Source organism: Oncorhynchus nerka, linkage group LG19 (assembly GCF_034236695.1).
Source record: "Oncorhynchus nerka isolate Pitt River linkage group LG19, Oner_Uvic_2.0, whole genome shotgun sequence".
NCBI classification, from domain to species: domain Eukaryota; kingdom Metazoa; phylum Chordata; class Actinopteri; order Salmoniformes; family Salmonidae; genus Oncorhynchus; species Oncorhynchus nerka.
The window spans coordinates 7,750,726-7,772,643 of record NC_088414.1 but is presented as its reverse complement, the minus strand read 5'-3'; the positions used below and the strand labels follow the sequence as shown (position 1 = coordinate 7,772,643).

The 21,918-nt window shown below is 43.6% G+C and overlaps 1 pseudogene; it reads right to left on the bottom strand.

Moving 5' to 3' along the window:
- LOC115146884 (netrin receptor UNC5D-like) overlaps positions 1 to 21,918 on the bottom strand; it is a 349,654-nt pseudogene that overhangs the window by 61,972 nt on the left and 265,764 nt on the right.

Sequence of the window (21,918 nt, the reverse complement as noted above, 5' to 3'; positions counted from 1 at the left end):
CCTGTAATAAAAAACAAGTAATTCATGGCTTATGAGGTGATCATATACTTTTTGGGGGGCCTAACCTCCGGGGGAACCTCACCGCCAGTGTCTACTGACCATGGTTGTGTAGCCACTACTCAATTTCTTTAAAGAGATAGGCAGTTACTTTTTACAGTGTGTGTGTGTGTGTGTATTACTCCAATTCTCTGGGAGGACGGAGGCCCAAATAAGGGGTCTTAGCTTTCACCTGGATTCATCTGGTCAGTCTATGTCATTGAAAGAGTTCCTCATGTTTTATACACTCAGTGTAGAGCAGATATATATAGGTAACTTCCAAAATAATGGAAACACTTGAGTGAATGAGGGGTACAAATTATATTGAAAACAGGTGCTTCCACACAGATGTGGTTCCTGAGTTAATTAATCAATTAACATCCTATCATGTTTAGGATTATGTATACAAATGCTGGGTAGGCCATAATTCTGGCTACCATGGCTATGCTCCCATAGGATGACAATGCCCCTATCCACAGGGAACGAGTGCTCACTGAATGGTTTGATGAGCATGGAAACGATGTAAACCATATGCCACGGCCGTCTCAATCACCAGATCTCAACCCAGTTGAACACCGAGAGAGAGAGAGAGAGAGATCATGAGAAATTAGAGTTGTGGCTGGTCTCTGCTCCACTCCAGACAGGATGAGAGAGAGAGAAAGAGAGAGACAAAAAGAGAGCAAAAGCGAGAGGGAGAGATAGAGAGAGAGGGAGAACGATAGTGAGAGAGAGACAGATAAGTTAGACAGTGCTGACACCATCCTACTGTGTTACTGAGCAAACCAAACACAACCTTGCTGTTGGACACAAGGACTTTTTTAAATGAAGTAATTAAACATATCGATTGAATGGAGCGCAAAGTAACCACCAAGGACAGTCAGTCACACACACTGAGCTTCTGTTGGACCACAGCAATGTGTGTCTTGAGCAGTGTAAGTGTGTGTGTCTTTCTGCTTCAACTTGGCGTGTGTATGTGTGTGTGTGTATGTGTGTGTGTGTGCCCCTCCCTGGCTCATCTTATCCAAAGTTCATGTGTGTTCAGCTGTGTGTTTGTGTCTCTGTGTGTCTGTCTGTCTGTGTTCTCTGAGCTCACCTTGGCAGGCGGTCTTGAAGCTAAAGGACTGAAAGCCCCCAGTGAGGGCGGAGGAGTCAATGACGTCCACACCGTACTCGCTCTGGTTCCTCCGGTAGAGGGTCACTGCCACAATCAACACCACCACAGTCACCACCCCTGCCGCCAGGCCCGAATACAGCGCTACGTCACTGCTAACCTCCAGACCTGGGAGAGAGAGCGAGAGATACTTTAATCAAAGTATAAACATCAGAGAAAAAGACAAGGTATCAACTCAGAGCTATATTCAGAGGGTCATATTATAATAGTGTTATATGGGCCTAATGATGGTAGGGTCAAGTCAAGTGGCATCTATATTTCTTGCTATACTGGCCAGACCAACACAGCTTTCGCTGCTGCACAAAGTTTGCACCTCATTTTAAAATATGTTGAATTAAAACGCTTTGGGAGAGGCACAGTAAAGTCATGTTCACCCAAAACTTTCACAGTAACCTCTCTAAATGCGCTTCTCCTGAAATCTTCTAAGGTACTACTGAAAAGTTTCTAGCAGGAGTTATTTTTGGGCAGAACCATTCCAGGTTTCAACCTGCTTCCTTCTGTGGCTTATTGTTCTCCATTTCCTGTCTCCTCACTCCGCTGTGGTGCGGTATTTCCCTCACTGCATCCAGTTACTAATGAGGAAGCTTGCTAGGAAAGTCGTCCTAATCACCCCAGCACCTGACTGGTGTGTCAGACACACACATATATGCACACACACACACACATACAAAAAAGGGGCAAAAAAGTATTTAGTCAGCCACCAATTGTGCAAGTTCTCCCACTTAAAAAGATGAGAGAGGCCTGCAGGATTTGAGTCCCTGGCGGCGTAGTGTGTTACTGATGGTAGGCTTTGTTACTTTGGTCCCAGCTCTCTGCAGGTCATTCACTATGTCCCCCCGTGTGGTTCTGGGATTTTTTTTGTGATCATTTTGACCCCAAGGAAATGGAAGACATACAAGACCACTGATAATCTTACGTGGAGACCCAGATCGAGGAAGATTATCAGTGGTCTTGTATGTCTTCCATTTCCTAATAATTGCTCCCACAGTTGATTTCTTCAAACCAAGCTGCTTACCTATTGCAGATTCAGTCTTCCCAGCCTGGTGCAGGTCTACAATTTTGTTTCTGGTGTCCTTTGAGAGCTCTTTGGTCTTGGCCATAGTGGAGTTTGGAGTGTGACTGTTTGAGGTTGTGGACAGGTGTCTTTTATACTGATAACAAGTTCAAACAGGTGCCATTAATACAGGTAACGAGTGGAGGACAGAGGAGCCTCTTAAAGAAGAAGTCATCACTCGGAAGGCCCTTAGCGCTCTACTAGGATTCTAATCAAGCCCAGCACCTGACTGTCATCTCAAAGGGCTGTTTCGCTCTGGCATCACTCGGAAGGCCCTTAGCGCTCTACTGGGATATTGTGTAGGGCGTTCACTCACTGCTCTAGAATATAGAGAAAGACTGGGCAATTCAAGAGGCATCTATACCATTTATGTCAAAACATTTTCTTTGCACCAATGTCATTATAAATAATATAGCATTAATCTTTCTATTGTTCTCTGCAAAATGACCTTAATATACTTGTACTTGACAGTGTTGATGAAATAAGAACATTAATTTGCTAGTTTAGACCGCGCCGCTCTTGGTTGTAGCTCTTCATATTTGGCGTTGGGAGATGTGGAGTTGTTTCCGCAGGTTGGACCAACCAAAATAATCATGTTCCCCCTGCCATTTTCATCTCCAGATCCTCGGCTTTCATTGACTTAGATTGGCTACAGTATATTGGCGATCAATATACGTTGAGAGGGGCCAGTTTCATCATAGCGCTTGATGTTTTTTTGCGACTGCACTTGAAGAAACTTTAAAAGTTCTCGAAATGTTCCGCATTGACTGACCTTCATCTCTTAATGTAATGATGGACCGTCGTTTCTCTTTACTTATCTGAGCTGTTCTTGCCATAATATGGACTTGGTCTTTTACCAAATAGGGCTGTGCTGTATACCACCCCTACCTTGTCACAACACAACTGATTGGCTCATATGCATTCCAGGTGACTACCTAATGAAGCTGTTTGAGAGAACGCCAAGAGTGTGCAAAGCTGTCATCAAGGCAAAGGGTGGCTACTTTGAAGAATTTCAACACTGTAAAATAAAATTGTTACTACATGATTCCATATGTGTTATTTCATAGTTTTGATGTCTTCCCTATTATTCTACAATGTAGAAAATAGTAAAAATAAAGAAAAACCCTTGAATGAGTAGGTATGTTCAAACTTTTGACAGGTACTGTGTATGGTAGAGACATAGGGTTTGAACTATTGTTTTTCTGACGTAATTCTCTATTGATTTGTATAAACCTTTGAATGATTTTATGGGTGAACACCCCATATTGTGACAAGACCAGTTCATTAAATTAGCTCATCTGCAATGATTATGCTGTATCTGGTCTCACCAGTACACCGCAACAGATTTAAAAAAAAAGGTTTGTGTGTGTGTGTAAAGGGAAGCACTGCTGGCTTAGCTTGTTCTCCAAAGATAATGAGATCTGCACAGGAACACAACTGAGAAAATCACTAAGTAGACTGAAGCTCCAAGAAAAGGAGCATTTGCCAAAATACGCAAAAGAGGCATTAGCAGCTAAAAGTGGCAGGTTAATTGGGGGCTCGCTAAGTTTTGGCAGACTGGCTGCGTCTTTTTCCCTCACTCTCACGAAGAAGAAAACAAAACTAAAACTGTGACAGTTGTGGTGTCACAAGTAAAAATGGGACAGCTGTGGTGTCACAAGTAAAAATGGGACAGCTGTGGTGTCACAAGTAAAAATGGGACAGCTGTGGTGTCACAAGTAAAAATGGGACAGCTGTGGTGTCACAAGTAAAAATGGGACAGCTGTGGTGTCACAAGTAAAAATGGGACAGCTGTGGTGTCACAAGTAAAAATGGGACAGCTGTGGTGTCACAAGTAAAAATGGGACAGCTGTGGTGTCACAAGTAAAAATGGGACAGCTGTGGTGTCACAAGTAAAAACTGTGACAGCTGTGGTGTCACAAGTAAAAACTGTGACAGCTGTGGTGTCACAAGTAAAAATGGGACAGCTGTTGTGTCACAAGTAAAAATGGGACAGCTGTGGTGTCACAAGTAAAAATGGGACAGCTGTGGTGTCACAAGTAAAAATGGGACAGCTGTGGTGTCACAAGTAAAAATGGGACAGCTGTGGTGTCACAAGTAAAAATGGGACAGCTGTGGTGTCACAAGTAAAAATGGGACAGCTGTGGTGTCACAAGTAAAAATGGGACAGCTGTGGTGTCACAAGTAAAAATGGGACAGCTGTGTCACAAGTAAAATGGGACAGCTGTGGTGTCACAAGTAAAAATGGGACAGCTGTGGTGTCACAAGTAAAAATGGGACAGCTGTGGTGTCACAAGTAAAATGGGACAGCTGTGGTGTCACAAGTAAAAATGGGACAGCTGTGGTGTCACAAGTAAAAATGGGACAGCTGTGGTGTCACAAGTAAAAATGGGACAGCTGTGGTGTCACAAGTAAAAATGGGACAGCTGTGGTGTCACAAGTAAAAATGGGACAGCTGTGGTGTCACAAGTAAAAATGGGACAGCTGTGGTGTCACAAGTAAAAATGGGACAGCTGTGGTGTCACAAGTAAAAATGGGACAGCTGTGGTGTCACAAGTAAAAACTGTGACAGCTGTGGTGTCACTGTGACAGCTGTGGTGTCAAAAAAATGGGACAGCTGTTGTGTCACAAGTAAAATGGGACAGCTGTGGTGTCACAAGTAAAAATGGGACAGCTGTGGTGTCACAAGTAAAAATGGGACAGCTGTGGTGTCACAAGTAAAAATGGGACAGCTGTGGTGTCACAAGTAAAAATGGGACAGCTGTGGTGTCACAAGTAAAAATGGGACAGCTGTGGTGTCACAAGTAAAAATGGGACAGCTGTGGTGTCACAAGTAAAATGGGACAGCTGTGGTGTCACAAGTAAAAATGGGACAGCTGTGGTGTCACAAGTAAAAATGGGACAGCTGTGGTGTCACAAGTAAAAATGGGACAGCTGTGGTGTCACAAGTAAAAATGGGACAGCTGTGGTGTCACAAGTAAAAATGGGACAGCTGTGGTGTCACAAGTAAAAATGGGACAGCTGTGGTGTCACAAGTAAAAATGGGACAGCTGTGGTGTCACAAGTAAAAATGGGACAGCTGTGGTGTCACAAGTAAAAATGGGACAGCTGTGGTGTCACAAGTAAAAATGGGACAGCTGTGGTGTCACAAGTAATTGGCATTAAAATAGCATTTTATGATTAAGATCATTATTTTGATGGTGTTCATCATGACAACAAGGTTTCTTGTATAGGTTGTTATCAATAAAAAGACACAATAAGGTTTCTTGTATAGGTTGTTATCAATAAAAAGACACAATAAGGTTTCTTGTATAGGTTGTTATCAATAAAAAGACACAATAAGGTGCAGAGCGTTCGATTTGCCTGCTGGGGGACAAGGAGATCCCAGCTCTGCTAAAACCATTCACAACTGCATGCCATCTTCAAAGGACTGTTTAATAAAAGTTAACTATTTGATTGTAGACCTCCCAAAGGCCCTGCCTCGCAGTGCTAGCTGTGCCAATAGAGATTCTGGGTCCAGGCTCTGCCACAGCCGTCCGTGACCGGGAGACCCGTGGGGCGGCGCACAATTGGCCCAGCGTCGTCCGTGTTAGGGGAAGGTTTGGCCGGCAGGGATGTCCTTGTCCCATCGCGCACTAGCGACTCGTGTGGCGGGCACAGTGGATGCTGACACGGTCGCCAGGTGTACAGTGTTTCCTCCGACAGATTGGTGCTGCTGGTTTCCGGGTTGGGTGGGCACTGTGTCAAGAAGCAGTGTGCCTTGGCCGGGTTGTGTTTCGGAGGAAGCGCAGGTCTCTCGACCTTCGCCTCTCCCGAGTCCGTACTTGGTACGTCCTACGTAATTGGATACCACGAAATTGGGGAGAAAAAGGGGTATTTTTTTTTTTTTTTAAATAAATAAATAATTAAAAATAATAATCATAATTGGTTGTAATATCATCACCTCTCGAAAAGCATAAATCAGAAATACACAGTACCGATTATTCCATGCAAGACAATTGCGTACATTTACAGTCGCTCTATCATCAGAGTTATACAGCAGTAACTGCATCAATTGATCATGTCACTTCAGATACGTGAGGGTAGCCTGACAATGTCTCTCAATATTGGCCACCATTAACTGGACATTTGAGGGATATAAAATCAAATGAACTACGTATACCTGACAACTATGGTTTAGGTTATTTCCCATCCTTTGTGGGCTCTGCCTGTCAAGCAGCAGAAGGGCGCGTTTGAGGATGTACTGTTTGTTAGCTGGTAATGTTTGCAAGCTACCGGTAGAAACTTTGTGCAGTTGGCTGAACATTGTGGTAAGTAGACCCATTTTAATTGAGGAAACTACATTGACGGTGTAGTTAATAACGATAGGATAATGATGCTGGTGGAAAGATAATGTTCAATATTGGTTGACATGATCATGCTTGTGGGAATAATGGATCTGGATCATGATGTTGGAGCCCTGGGTTGGAGAGTTGTGTCTGTGAGAGGTGGCATGACAACATATAATAGCTGTTAGAGTAGAGTAGCCATAGTGGTTTTAGTGTGCTACATTGCGCTCTAAAGTGGGAATAATGGATCTGGATCATGATGTTGGAGCCCTGGGTTGGAGAGTTGTGTCTGTGCTACATTGTGCTCGAAAGCAGGACGGTGGTTGGGGAGAACTCACCCTGTGGCTTGGCGTCGTGTAGCAGCTTTCGATCTGCAAAGACACAGAGGAACCGTGTCATTTCACTTCTACTTGGATGGAAGAATACAGGATGTAACCTGCAGTCGTTTTACAATGAGCACCCTTAAGTGTGCGCATGTACACAATGTGTGTGTGTGTGTGTGTTTGTCGTGGTAGTGAGATTGGCCCCAGTGATAATACTCTTTATGACACGGGGAGAGTATGTGTGTGCGCGCACGTGTGTACATGCCCATATGTGATCATGATCACAATGTGTGTGTTTTACGGTAGGTAGTGAGATCGCCTCGGGTTTTCCATCACCCATGGATGTGCGAGTGCGTGTGGATATTGACGTGACGAACATCAGGCTGATTGTCTCCCTCAGGGAGGACGAGAATGTATGGAGGGTTTAAAAAGGACTTGAGAAAATATGGGCAGCAGAAGAATTAAGAAATAAGTATGGACTTCCATCCAGTGTGTGGATTACGGGGGGGGTGGGCATGAACTCATGAGACACAAGCTCCCCTATATGTAACAAAAGTCAAACTGGGGGGGGGGGGGGGGGCTCTAAGTGAATCATTCTCCTATTTTCTCATTTGTATTTGCGTCCAATATTTCAGCCCGTTTTCAGGTGTTCTCACTTTTCTTTTGACAAAAAAGGTCAATTTGTCAGCCCAAACCCATACATTAATTCAGGCTAATGGAGTGTAGGCCTAATGAACATCCCTCAATGTCATTACACTGTTTTGTGTTTTATAACTAATGTGCACTGTTTGGATGCTGGAATTATTTGGGAGTGGACTGAATCATGAACGTGCGCAGGTAGCCTACCTTTTGAAGTGACAATCAGATGACAATCAACATGACTGGTTGTGTTCATGCCACAATAAAAGGTAAGACCTTCTTACTGTTAAAATACACGTCTTAACTTAGGCCCATAAAATGTTTTTTTAATTTTATTTTTTTAAATACAAAATAAAAATACTAAGTCCCCTGAAAAAAAATCCCTCGAATGTCACGATATAATTGAAACTCTGCTTTCATCCCATGCTGCCAAACCACTATATGTGGGTCACTGCTTATGGCAACACTAAGGAACTAAGGATGTATTTGTCCACAGCACTGCTGGTGTTGCAATTGGAAACGAGCCAGCCAATAGAAGACTACTTTGTCTTTGGCAATGTTTTAATTCTCAACAAAATAAGTGTGGCGATGACGATGACGATCCCTAAGAGGAACATTCTGCCGATCACAAAGACGATGATGGTGAAGATTATAATGAAGATTTGAATGATGACAATATCTACCAGGTGAAGCTGCATGTGACGTTACTCACTCTGAGTGCAGAGGCCCCCGGTGCAGTTATCTGTTCCCAGGGCGGCCCCGTCGCACAGCCTGCCTCCATGTTTAGGCTCCGGGGCTGTACATTGTCTGCTGCGCTGCCTCGCACACTCCACACTGCACACCGTCCAATCTGTCCACTCCTCCCAGCCACCATCCACTGAGAGAGAAGGTAGGGTTCAAAAAACCATACAGGCTTAATACAGGCATGTACACACACACACACACACACACACACACACACACACACACACGCGCACAAACACACAGAGAGACAGAGAAACACACAGAGCCTTAGACCCAACACATATCATAAATTCTTAGAGTTAGCAAACAGCTGAGGGGAACATAATTGCACCCCCATATGGAACTTACCGATAGAGCACATACAATGGACCAGCCCTATAGCCCACCAAACAAAACCCCCTCTTCTTTCTCTCCAGGGCCGGCATTAGAAATAATAGCATGTTATGTCCTATCCTGGTGCTGACTCAAGCCACAAAAGACAGTTTTCTTTTTTTGTCTTGTTCCATCAAGTCTCCTTTGCCACCTTACCAATTCCATAGGTTTTCAAGGTTTCCCTTTGCCTCGCTAATCTAAATGCAAATGCTGTGTTTGCAGACTGGCTGGGACTCACAGGGGGAGAAAGTCTTGTGGAAGAGAGAGAGAGTTGAGAGAAAAAGGGGAAGAGAGAGAACAAGAGAGAGGACGAGAGAGAGAAAAAAAGAGAAAAAGAGAGAGGCTTATGGAAGAGAAAGAGAGGAAAGAGACAGAAAGAGAGAGAGAGAGCGAGAGAGAAGAGTGGTTGAGAGGAATGATTGTGTTGGCGGGAGAGTGCTGCCCTCGCCAGATAACTTTTTCCCTTTTCTCCAACACGTTTCCCTGGTGATTGGTACGGTGGTCTGAAACCTTTCACCGCATGTAGAGGGACACTTGGACAGCGCTGATTAGACAGATGCTCTGATAACGAGCACCACTCCCTCTCTCTTGCTCTGTCTTTCTTTCTTTCACTGTAAGGGCTATTCTAAACCCTTCTGTTGTTCACTATCCTGCACTCAAGTTCCTTTTCTCTGCCTCCCTTTTCTCTGTCTCCCTTTTCTCTGTCTCCCTTTTCTCTGTCTCCCTTTTCTCTGTCTCCCTTTTCTCTTTCTCCCTTTTCTCTGGCTCCCTTTTCTCTGGCTCCCTTTTCTCTGGCTCCCTTTTCTCTGGCTCCCTTTTCTCTGGCTCCCTTTTCTCTGGCTCCCTTTTCTCTGGCTCCCTTTTCTCTGGCTCCCTTTTCTCTGGCTCCCTTTTCTCTGGCTCCCTTTTCTCTGTCTCCCTTTTCTCTTTCTCTCTGCTTCCCTTTTTCTTATCCTTTTCTTTTCAAGTTTCAAGTTCTATTATCACATGCACAAGCCTTTCTCGCAGAGCTCTTTCCCAACAATGCAGTACTCAATGTCAGCAGTACAATACATTCAAGTAGAACAAAAACACACGAGAAATAGAAATAAGAAGAACACGAGAAAGTAAGTAAGCTGTACACAGGGTCAGAGCCAATACCATATTTACATATTTAAATGTACATTGTACAGGGATACTGGAAGGGTAGGGGTAAATATGTCTAGCTGTATGGTGATTAGGCATCAAACATATCCAGTTGAAGTCGGAAGTTTACATACACTTAGGTTGGAGTCATTAAAACTCGTTTTTCAACCACTCCACAAATTTCTTGCTAACAAACTCTAGTTTTGGCAAGTCGGTTCGGACATCTACTTTGTGCATGACACAAGTAATTTTTCCAACAATTGTTTTCAGACAGATTATTTCACTTATAATTCACTGTATTCCAGTGGGTCAGAAGTTGACCTACACTAAATTGACTGTGCCTTTAAAAGCTTGGAAAATTTACATGGAATAGGCTTAATTTCTCAGAACAAGAATAGACTGACGAGGTTCAGAAGAAAGTTCTTTGTTTCTGGCCATTTTGAGCCTGTAATCGAACCCACAAATGCTGATGCTCCAGATACTCAACTAGTCTAAAGTCCAGTTTCACTGCTTTTTTAATCAGAACAACAGTTTTCAGCTGTGCTAACATAATTGCAAAATGGTTTTCTAATGATCAATTAGCCTTTTAAAATGATAATCTTGGCTTAGCTAACACAATGTGCCAGTGGAACACAGCAGTGATGGTTGCTGATAATGGGCCTCTGTACACCAATGTAGATATTCCACTAAAATTCAGCCGTTTCCAGCTACAATAGTCATTTACAAAATGTCTACACTGTATTTCGGATCAATTTGATGTTATTTTAATGGACAAAAAATTTGCTTTTCTTTCAAAATCAAGGACATTTCTAAGTGACTTTTGAACGGTGGTGTATATATCAGGGTCAATGCAGATAGTCCGTTTAGACATTTTGTTAGCAATTTGCAGTCTTATGTCTTGGGGATAGAAGCTGTTCAGAAGCCTGTTGGTGTCAGACTTGTTGCTCCGGTACCGTTGGCCGTGCGGAAGCAGAGAGAATAGTCTATGGCTTGGGTGGCTGGAGTCTTTTTCTGGTTCTTTCCTTTCATACCGCATGATATTCTTTATCCATGTTCACACTCTTCTAATCTTCTCACTCTCTAGCCCTGTGTCTCTCGCTCTCTCTTCTCTATATCCTTTTCTCTCTCTCTCTCTCTCTCTCCGTCTCTCTCGGAGGGGAGAAATGGGGTCAGACGATGAAAGCGGTTTATGAAAGCGGTTTGGAGGGAAATGATCCTAACAGCAGCAGGGGAGCCCACCTCCTCATTGGAGAGGAGTGCTGTCATAATACAGATTGCTTTGACAAATAATGCAACCTTACAACAAACATATCCCCCCTCCCAGACAGTCAAGACAGTTGGATAGAATGAGAACAGACAGACAGATAGCCAGCCAGATAGACAAACAGACCTGGGCAGAGGGCATTACAGGTACTCTTCTGGACAGACATGCCCTCGCAGAAGGTGCCCCCGTTGAGAGGGGCGGGGTTGGTGCAGGTACGGGAGCGTTTCTGGACCCCTCGCCCACAGCGCACGTTACAGGCGGACCAGTCTGTCCACAATGACCACCCTCCGTTCACTGGAGAGATGGACAAAGGTGTAGAAGGAGGGAGGAAGTAGAGGGAGAGATGGAAAATAGGCAAAGGAGATGGGAAGGAGGTCGAAGGAGAAGGATAGAAGGAGAGAGAGAAGAACAGGGAGAGAAAAAGAGGGGGGGAAAAGGAGAGAAGCATGTAAAATGTAACATGACAGCAGAGTATTGGGAGGGAAGAGTAAAAAACCTCCACACACACAGGTTAACTGCCTAAAACACTGGAGTGTGACAGGCCAAGAAACCAAAGGCATGTCAGAGAGCTCTCTCTCTCTCTCTCTCTCTGATGTGCTAGGCTCAAAAGCAGCTGAGTGATTGACTGATTATGAGTCCATTGATCATCATTCATCGTCAGACAGGAAACAAATGTCAGTGTGAGAACACATTACTCCACTACATCTGTCTGTCTGTCTGTAGGCTCTCTCTCCCAGCATTAACATGACAGGCAGTCAGGCACTATATATACAAATGTATGTGGACACCAATTAAAATTAGTGGATTCGACTATTTCAGCCACACCCATTGCTGACAGGTGTATAAAATAGAGCACGCAGCCATGCAATCTCCATAGACAAACATTGGCAGTAGAATGGCCTTACTGAAAAGCTCAGTGACTTTCAACATGACTCCGTCATAGGAAGCCACCTTTCCAACAAGTCCAACAAATTTTTGCCCTGCTAGAGCTGCCCCGGTCAACTGTAAGCGCTGCTATTGTGAAGTGAAAATGTCTAGGAGCAACAACGGCTCAGCAGTAAAGTGGTAGGCCACACAAACTTGCAGAACGGGACCACCGAGTGCTGAAGCGTGTAAAAATTGTCTGTCCTCGGTTGCAACACTCACTACCGAGTTCCAAACGGCCTCTGGAAGCAACGTCAGCCCAAGAACTGTTTGTCTGGAGCTTTATGAAATGGGGTTCCATGGCTGAGCAGCCGCACACAAGCCTAAGATCACCATGCACAATGCCAAGCGTCGCTGGAGTGGTGTAAAGCTCGCCGCCATTGGACTCTGGAGCAATGAAAACATGTTCTCTGGAGTGATGAATCACGCTTCCCTATCTGGCAGTCCGACGGAAGAATCTGGGTTTGGCGGTTGCCAGGAGAATGCTACCTGCCCCAATGCATAATGCCAACTGTATAGTTTGGTGTAGGAGGAATAATAGTCTGGGGCTGTTTTTCATGTTTCGGGCTAGGCCCCTTAGTTTAAGTGAAGGTAAATGTTAATGCTACAGCATACAATGACATTTTAGAGGTTTCTTGACTTCCAACTTTGTGGCAACAGTTTGGGGGAGGCCCTTTCCTGTTTCAGCATGGTCCATGCAGAAATGGTTTGTCGAGATCGGCGTGGAAGAACTTGACTGGCCTACACAGAGCCCTGACCTCAACCCCATCAAACACCTTTGGGATGAATTGGAACACAGACTGCGAGCTAGGCGTAATCGTCCAACATCAGTGCCCGACCTCACTAATACTCGTGGCTGAATGGAAGCAAGTCCTCGCAGCAATGTTCCAACATCTAGAGGAAAGCCTTCCATGAAGTGTGGAGGCTGTTCTAGCAGCAAAGGGCAGACCAACTCCATATTAATGCCCATGATTTTGGAATGAGATGTTTGACAACCTTTTGGCCAAGTAGTTTAGCTACACAGATGACTGATAGGCCTCAACAAGTTCTGTGTATAGACAAAAACAGTAGCTGGATTTCCAGCTGTCTTCATGACTGTCGGTGTGGTGATTTGGTCTCATTGACACAGAGGAGGAGGTTTTGAACTAGCAAAGTGGGGTTTGCGAGAGGGATTGAATGACTAAGAGAAGAGGAAAAAAATATAATATTCAGAGATGTTTCATGAGGTTTAATTAATTAGATTTGATCGTTGTCTTTCTGTTCACACAGTCCTGTGGAGTTATGATAGGTGCTATTCGGTTCCCATCACTCTTTCCTTCCTTCCTACAGTACGAGCCTGCGAAAGCACAAGCAACAGAGAATCCTAGCCTCCAGGTAGCTAGCAGGCACGCAGCTGTGGAGTTTTGACAGCTCATGTCAAAGCCTTCCCGATGTCTTGAAAGATCTCGTTGTGTTTAAGCTCAACCAGGAAGTTGCTCATCACAATTCCCGTCACAGGATGGAACATAACACCAAGACATGTCAGCTTCTGACTGCTATTAACACCTACTGCTGTCTGCTGCCTATGAGAGACTGATTAGGAGTAAATGAATTGACAGAAGGCCAGAAAACATCTTCTTCCGATACATGTCAAGAGAAAGGAGATGGTAAACAATGTGAAAAGGCATGTGGAACGTACCCATGCAGGTACATTAAAAGACAGAAGAAGAGAAATACATGTGATGTGACAGGCTACGGCGAATGACGGAAAAATACAAAGTGTAAAATACGAGAGAGAATACAAGGGATGTTGTTTGCAAGGAAAATTCTCACATAAATATCCAGGAATTGTGTGTCAAAATAGGACAACTATGTATGGTTTATTTGTTGTACTTTGTGTCTGACTACACTGTGACTTAGTGAAACAATTGAGCACCCCTCAAAATCAAGCTGCTCTTGATTGAGCTTGCCTTTGTGCAATGGGAACTAATTAGAATAGTCCCAAAAGGGGCCTCCCGGGTGGCGCAGTGGTTATGGGCGCTGTACTGCAGCGCCAGCTGTGCCATCAGAGACTCTGGGTTCACGCTCAGTCTCTGTCGTAACCGGCCGCGACGCACAATTGGCCTAGCGTCATCCGGGTTAGGGAGGGCTTGGCCGGTAGGGATGTCCCCGTCTCATCGCGCACCAGCGACTCCTGTGGCGGGCCGGGCGCAGTGCGCGTTTAACCAAGGTTGCCAGGTTTCTTCCGAAACATTGGTGCAGCTGGCTTCCGGGTTGGATGCGCGCTGTGTTAAGAAGCAGTGCGGCTTGGTTGGGTTGTGTATCGGAGGACGCATGACTTTCAACCTTCGTCTCTCCCGAGCACGTACGGGAGTTGTAGCGATGAGACAAGACAGTAGCTACTAAAAACAATTGGACACCACGAAATTGGGGAGAAAAAGGGGGAAAATTCAAAAAAAAGAATAGTCCCAAAAGTGAAAATGCTGTCTGTCTCTCAAGACTGACTCAATCAAATGCTCAAAGTAATTGAAATAAAGGGTATATAAGGTCTGCTGCATAGGGAAAGGTTGTATTCATTAGGTACGAAATAGAATAAAGCAGACTGAAACAAGGACGGGCTACCTGAAGTTGTCCAATAAAAAACGCTAATTGCACAATATTTTTAAATATTTTGCTACGGTGTGTCCTAATGAATACAATCCAGTTGTCTTACCAAATACGACCACAGTGGCGGTGAGGCTGCGTCTCTTGGCCACGATGTTGCTGGCCAGACATGTATAGTTTCCCGAGTCAGACAAACGCGCCTTCTGGATGATCAGGTTGTGGTCCGCCCGCGTGTCGATATTCCCATCCGAGCCCACCGGCTCCTCATTCTTCAACCACTCCACCTAGAACAACAGAGATTAATAAGGAGTGAGGCTGCCATTGGTCAAAATCAGAAATCCACCAATCAGAATGAAGAATGGGAGTGAGGCTGCTAAAAAGGTACATTTGAAATCATTCTTGCACAGGTTTGGAGTAACATTGTAAACTAAATATTTCCTAATGACTCACCCTGAATTTAATGTCAATGCTCTATCGATCACTACATACATATAATTCACTGGCCCGAAGTAGGCGTTCCAACCCTCACTATTAGAATCAGCCTATGTAAGCAACTCCCAGCCTCCCTTCAACCAATCAGAGGGATTCCCAGCCCCCCCCCTCAACCAATCAAAGCAAAGCTCTCAGCAGGGTCACACACTCCAACCATTAGCAATTCAGAAGCCATGTTGCGAGCGAAAGTAATTAGGAATTACAAACTAAACTAACGCTCCACTGATGCTTTCCCTATATCGCATGGCTGGCCCAGTAAATTGAAATGAATGTGCCTTTGGGTGGAGGTGCTCAATGAGAGCGACTAGCCAGGGCATTTGGGAGCAAAGCTTGATTTATGACTGTGTGTTTGACGACAAAAACAATTCTCCCCACCCCACTGGGAGCCCTGTTGGTGTGTGTGTCCATTTGCCAGTAGAATACCAGAACCACCAATAACAGACAACCTCAGAGATTGCTTTGCTCTTTGGTAATGCCCCCAATAGACAAATGCGAGCAGAGAAATCCATAAATCACCAGTCATGTCACAAGTGGCTTTTTTTCTCTCCCTTTGATGGCCAGAGAAGTCTTTCATCGTGTGCTTTTAATTTCACTCTTTTCACAGTTCTGCTCCAGAGCGCCAAGAGAAACTAAGCTGGTGGTCCTTCTCTTCCTTTCTCTCCACACAATCGTTCCTGGCCTTTAATGACTAATCAACCCCCACGTTGCCTTTCCAACTACTTTCTCCAGCACTGCTACCAACAACATGTACTCAACAGAGGGGGTCAGCACTAAGAACCTGCCCAACCCCCACGTTGCCTTTCCAACTACTTTCTCCAGCACTGCTACCAACGACATGTACTCAACAGAGGGGGTCAGCACTAAGAACCTGCCCAACCCCCACGTTGCCTTTCCAACTACTTTCTCCAGCACTGCTACCAACGACATGTACTCAACAGAGGGGGTCAGCACTAAGAACCTGCCAAACCCCCACGTTGCCTTTCCAACTACTTTCTCCAGCACTGCTACCAACGACATGTACTCAACAGAGGGGGTCAGCACTAAGAACCTGCCCAACCCCCACGTTGCCTTTCCAACTACTTTCTCCAGCACTGCTACCAACGACATGTACTCAACAGAGGGGGTCAGCATTAAGAACCTGCCAAACCAAAAAAGGAAGCCATATTGTTTATGATCCCCCCAATTGTGGATGTATTTATTCACACATAAAACAGGGTTATTCGACTTATTTTCACCATCACACCATTTGTCTTTACTAGTCATGTATTATTTCTCACTGTCTAATGATGACCTTTGTGTTGTTGCTCATCCAGACTTCCTCTTCCTCCTCCTCCCCACTCTCTCCATCTCGCTAATGTTTCTGCTTTATTGTTTAATATCTGTCTGTCTGTCTGTCTGTCTGTGTGTGTGTGTGTGGGCAGTGATTTGCATTCTGTGGTGGCAGTCCCGGAGTCTGGCTGTTGGGGTTGGTTGGGAGTGGAGGATACGGAGACTGTGATAAGGACGTAGGGACATAAAGCTCGGGGAAGGTGGGACATGGATTTGTTTACAGTCATTTGCCACATTTGTTCCAATTAGAAGGCATCAAGTAGCACTGGGTTGAGCCATGTCCACTCTGAGGTGTGTGTGTATATGAAGTGTGTGATTGAGTGATTGCACATAATGAAGGTTTGTGTGTGTGTGTGTGTGTGTGTGTTGATAAGTGTCTGATGCCGTCTCCCCAAGTTGATTTGCTCTTAAACCGTAACAAAACATTTTAATTGGTAAAGCACATGTCTTAAGCTGAAGGCGCAAACAAAATAGAACACACATATGTAATGGAAATGCTTTATACATTAATTAAAAGTTGCCTAATTAACTTATTCCACAAATGAGAAGCACAGGGCTTTTCATGGCCTCGGTCTCCCACAACCATCTGTTACTCCTGTGTCTGTTCCGTCTGGACAAACTGATACTGACAGTGTGGCAGTCTGTCTTGATAACCCATTTCGTTTGACTGGTTAGACTGTCCTCAAGTGTGTCATGGTACAGGGTTGTGCCATATCTACTGGTGTCATGACAGGAGCGAGCCAGCAGGGAGCGGGGAGACTGGCACGCCCACGGTGGGAGCGGTATGGAGGCATTGATATTTATTGTGACGGTTTGAAGCTGCTCGAAATTGCAGAGATGAAAAAGTTGACATCCGTGGCAGCGCCCCGCGCCCCTCATTTGCAGAGAATTAACCAAAGGAGCCAGAGCTACTTCTTCCTAACCTTGACTCAACAACAAAGCTAAGCGCCAATCAGGTCATTCCAATCAGCACATACATAAAAATCAGGTGTAATAACTAATCACTCCGAAACAAAAAAAGTAACCGGCCGCCACATTTACATTCATTAACAGTGGAAGTGAAAGCGACAACAAGGCAATTACCAAACATTGCCGCATTTGCCCGTTTCCTTCCATCCAACTCAATTAACTATGAGTTTCATTAACAAGCCCCTTACGCCTCCTCCATCACTCCTTCCTCTCCATCCCCTCCTCCCTCAATCATGTCCAGCCTTTTCCCCATCGACGCTCTGGTGACTTTTGGAGAAATCACATTAAACAAATGAGCTTTCGGAATGTGACAGTGACATTACGCTGTGGTGGGGGCGGTGGAGGCTGTGCACTAAACCTTCGGTGTGTCCTCGTCTTATCTCGCCGTCGTTTGGAAATGTTATGTTTATCAGTGAATAATGACATTTTAAGCACTTTAAATTACTTTGGATCAGCCGACTTAATGATTAATTACAATTTGGGGGTGGAAGATTGGTTGCTTAATATGAAGCCTAATGATTGTGAAGTAAAAAATGTTCCTCCCAAAGTTATTGAAAAGTATTTTTTTTCCTCTCCACATCTTCAAAGTTTTTTCCTTTATTGCCTTGAGTAATCTGTGTGATCATCTTCTTGACAGTTAATATGGGCCTTTCATTGTGGCTGATACTGTAATTGTGTTTTCATTATGCTACTTTCATCATTTACCAGAGACGATCCTTCACTTCCTATTGCGTTACATTTGCAACACAATTAAACATGACAAAAATATTTTATTTTCTGCCGGATCTATCAATAAACCAGGTGTACAACGGAACCATCTTGGCTCGGATAGGAACCCCATTGTAAGCTCTAGGTTCTTGATTTTCACTTTCAACAAAACAGCCAGGTGTTTATACACTTCCCTCTGCCTGTATTTGGACAGTGATGCTATTTATTTATTTGTTTGGCTCTATACCACAGGATTTTGTATTTCAAATCAAATGTTTCATATGGCACAATAGTACAGAATGTCACCTTTAATTTGAGGATATTTCCAAACATACGGTATCTGATTTAGAAGTCATAAGTATTTGGACTAATTCACTTATAGTGTATTAAAGTCGTGAAAAGTTTAGTATTTGGTCCAATAGCACACAATTACTACATCAAGCTCTACAAATTCGTTGGATGCATTTACAGTTTGTTTTGGGTTATGTTTTGCCCAATTGGATTTGAACGGTGAATAATGACAGGAGTCATTTACTTTCTAAGTCAGTATATATATGATGTTTCTGAACACTTCTACATGTAAACGAATCCTGATAATGCCATGATTAATACAAATCATAAATTAATCATGAATAATGATGAGTGAGAGGCTACAAAGTTAGAGGCTACGAAAAGAAAATACTAAACTCTCACCATTACCTATGACGGAGTAGTGTCACGTTCACTGTCTTCAAACTTCCTGTCATAAATGAGCCAGGGCACAGCGTGCATGTAATTCCACATCTTTAATCGAAGTGAAACCTTCCCCCAAAAAACAGGTGAACAGAAACCGCCCGTGACGCAACCGTTGCGCACACAAAAACGCACAGAAAATAAATAATTACCCATAAACACGTGGGGGAAAAAGGCTGCCTAAGTATGATTCCCAATCAGAGACAACGATAGACAGCTGCCTCTGATTGGGAACCATACCCGGCCAACAAAGAAACAGACAAACTAGAATGCCCACCCAAATCACAGCCTGACCTAACCAAGTAGAGAAATAAAAAGGCTCTCTAAGGTCAGGGCGTGACAGGTAGGGAAGCATTTGTTGGGGGTATGATCTTTGTCCCTCTGTAACTTTCTCACTCATCATCATTCATGACTCATTTACGATTATCCATAATCACGGTAGCATCCATATTCATCTAGAAGTGTTCGCAGACATCTTATAATCTTACTTACTATCAAAGTGACTCCAAAATTACACAATTAAAAAAATTAAAAAAATTCCTACTGGGCAAACATTACCCGAAACACAAGCAAAACAAGCTTTTAAATGCATCCAACAACCTGATGTCTTCATTGCACGGAATATGGGACCAAATACTAAACCTTTGACCACTTTAATACACAATAAGTGAATTTGTCTAAATACTTATGACTTCTTCAAATGGGGACACTAGGTAATAAAGTGCTTTCATTTCTAAAAGGTAAAACAGATATGTATGTAAATACCCACAAATAAAAGGTGACATTCTGTACTGTCACCTGGTATGAAACATTCTATCTCAAATCCAAAAGGCTGGAGTATAGAGCCAAATTCAAAATGTTAGCTTTACTGTCCAAATACATGCAGAGGGGAGTGTAGATAGCGCCATCAAGCATCTAGTTCAGATGTGTCTGCTCCAGTCACAGTCCCCACCAGCTGTACTCTGGGACACAAGCAGCGACTGACTTTGCCATGTTGGCTCCATTACTACTGAGCCAGATGGAGTGACATTCAGGGGTGTAGTGCTGCCGGAGCGCACCAGAGCCTCGCTCCGCCACTTCTCACAGTGGTGCTTGTATTGTAAAATACAACAAATGTGTTTCTTGCTATGACTGTGATATGTTGTTGTCTATCTACCTTAGTTGATCAAGTCACTCCGGATAAGAGTGTCTGCTAAATGTAAATGCATAAATGAACATACCAAAATGAACTGCAAAGCACACTGGGTATTAGTATTGGCTTTGTTTCAGGGCGAAGGCCATTAGAGTAATACTCAACATGATTTACAATTGTTAATTTTTACATTGCCATTTCAGCAGATGCTCTTATCCAGAGTGACTTACAATTAGTGCATTCATCTTAAGATAGCTACAGTTGGTGACACAACAACATATCACAATCATATCAAGTTCATTATCCCTCAACAAAGTATTTAATCAAGATTGTTACATGTACATTTATATATAGTTCATTTAGCAGATGCTCTTATCACACCATAGTGATAACAGACTTCTGATACCAATGCAGGGTGAAAGGGGGGCAACAAAATGTGAACCACAACAAAATGGTGTAGAAAAGTATTTTGAAAATACAAAATTACAGTATTTTGTACGTACAAAATACAAAATACATCGGAGAGTAGTTAAGATCAGTGTAATACAAGTGACAAAATACTATATTTTAAATACATTTAACAATACTGCCCATCTCTGGTCACCACCATCTGCTCTCGAAACCGAGATAATTCAAGATCTAAATGCATAATCCCATGAAACTGATTGAGATCAAATGATCATCAGTAAAACAATACTTTGTTATTCGCGATTGACAGATGAAGTTTTGCCTAATTTGGTGTTTGAGGGTATTAAAAATATAAACATTTCTTCAGATAATATTTGTGCGTATAAGCAGATGTTTGCATTTAGGATGCATTTAAAAAAATGTACTTATTTTTTCTCCCCAAATGGTAGTTACAGTCTTGTCCAATCTCTACATATCCCCTATGGACTTGGGAGAGGTGAAGGCCGAGAGCCATGTGTCCTCTAAAACACGTAGCTCTGCTACTTGACACACTGCTCCCTTAACCCAGAAGCCAGCCGCACCAATGTGTCAGAGGAAACCCCGTCCAACTGGCAACCGAAGTTAGCTTGCAGGCGCCCGGGTCCACCACAAGGAGTTGCTAGAGCGATGGGACATCCCAGCAGGCCAAACCCTTCCCTAAACCAGACGATGCTGGGCCAATTGTGCGCTGCCTCATGGGTCTCCCGGTCACGGCCAGCTGTGACACAGCCTGGGATTGAACCCGGGGCCGTAGTGACACCTCCAGCACTATGATGCAGTGCTTTAGACCGCTGCGTCACACAGGAGAACTTAAGGATGCATTTTACGCATATTCTAAAATGCTAAACGATAATCTGTCGGGACAAACATTGATTGAGAAATTATAACACCATTTACATTTTTTGGGGGGCGTTACAGTACCTAACAAAACAGCACTACACCATTGTTGACATTGTCTGAGCGAACAGAACAAAGAAACAGAGAGGATGCTGGGATGATATACGGTGCATTGCTTTCAAACAGTATGGACAATCACAACCATTACATATGCATAGATAAATCCGGTGAACTGTCGGCAAGTTAGTTAATGTTGAGTCAAATGTTGATTCATCTGTGCACGGCTTGTATTAGCTCAGCAATAATGTGTTTTCATGAAATCATAACACGATGCAAATTGCATCAAAATGTGAAACAGCATTCAAATAAACAGCATGACCAAAGTAAATTAAGTCGTGGCAGCCAAAAAAAACACAGTAGGTCAGCTGATCAACTCTAAACAGTTTCTGAACCTTTCTCTGATCCAAAATGTCTTCCGAGCTACATTCACAACAGGGGTGGTAAAGTCCATTAAAGTGGACCTGACAGCGTTTTAGCAACACGAAATCATATTATAATCTGTTCTTCCCCCAGGAAGAAGATGACACCTTTTTATTTTATTTTACATTAACTGGGAAGCAAGCACTTAGATACGGATATTTTCACATTTTCATACTTTCATAGAATGCTTGGGAATGACATAGAGTGAGGCATTTGTGGATATTCTATA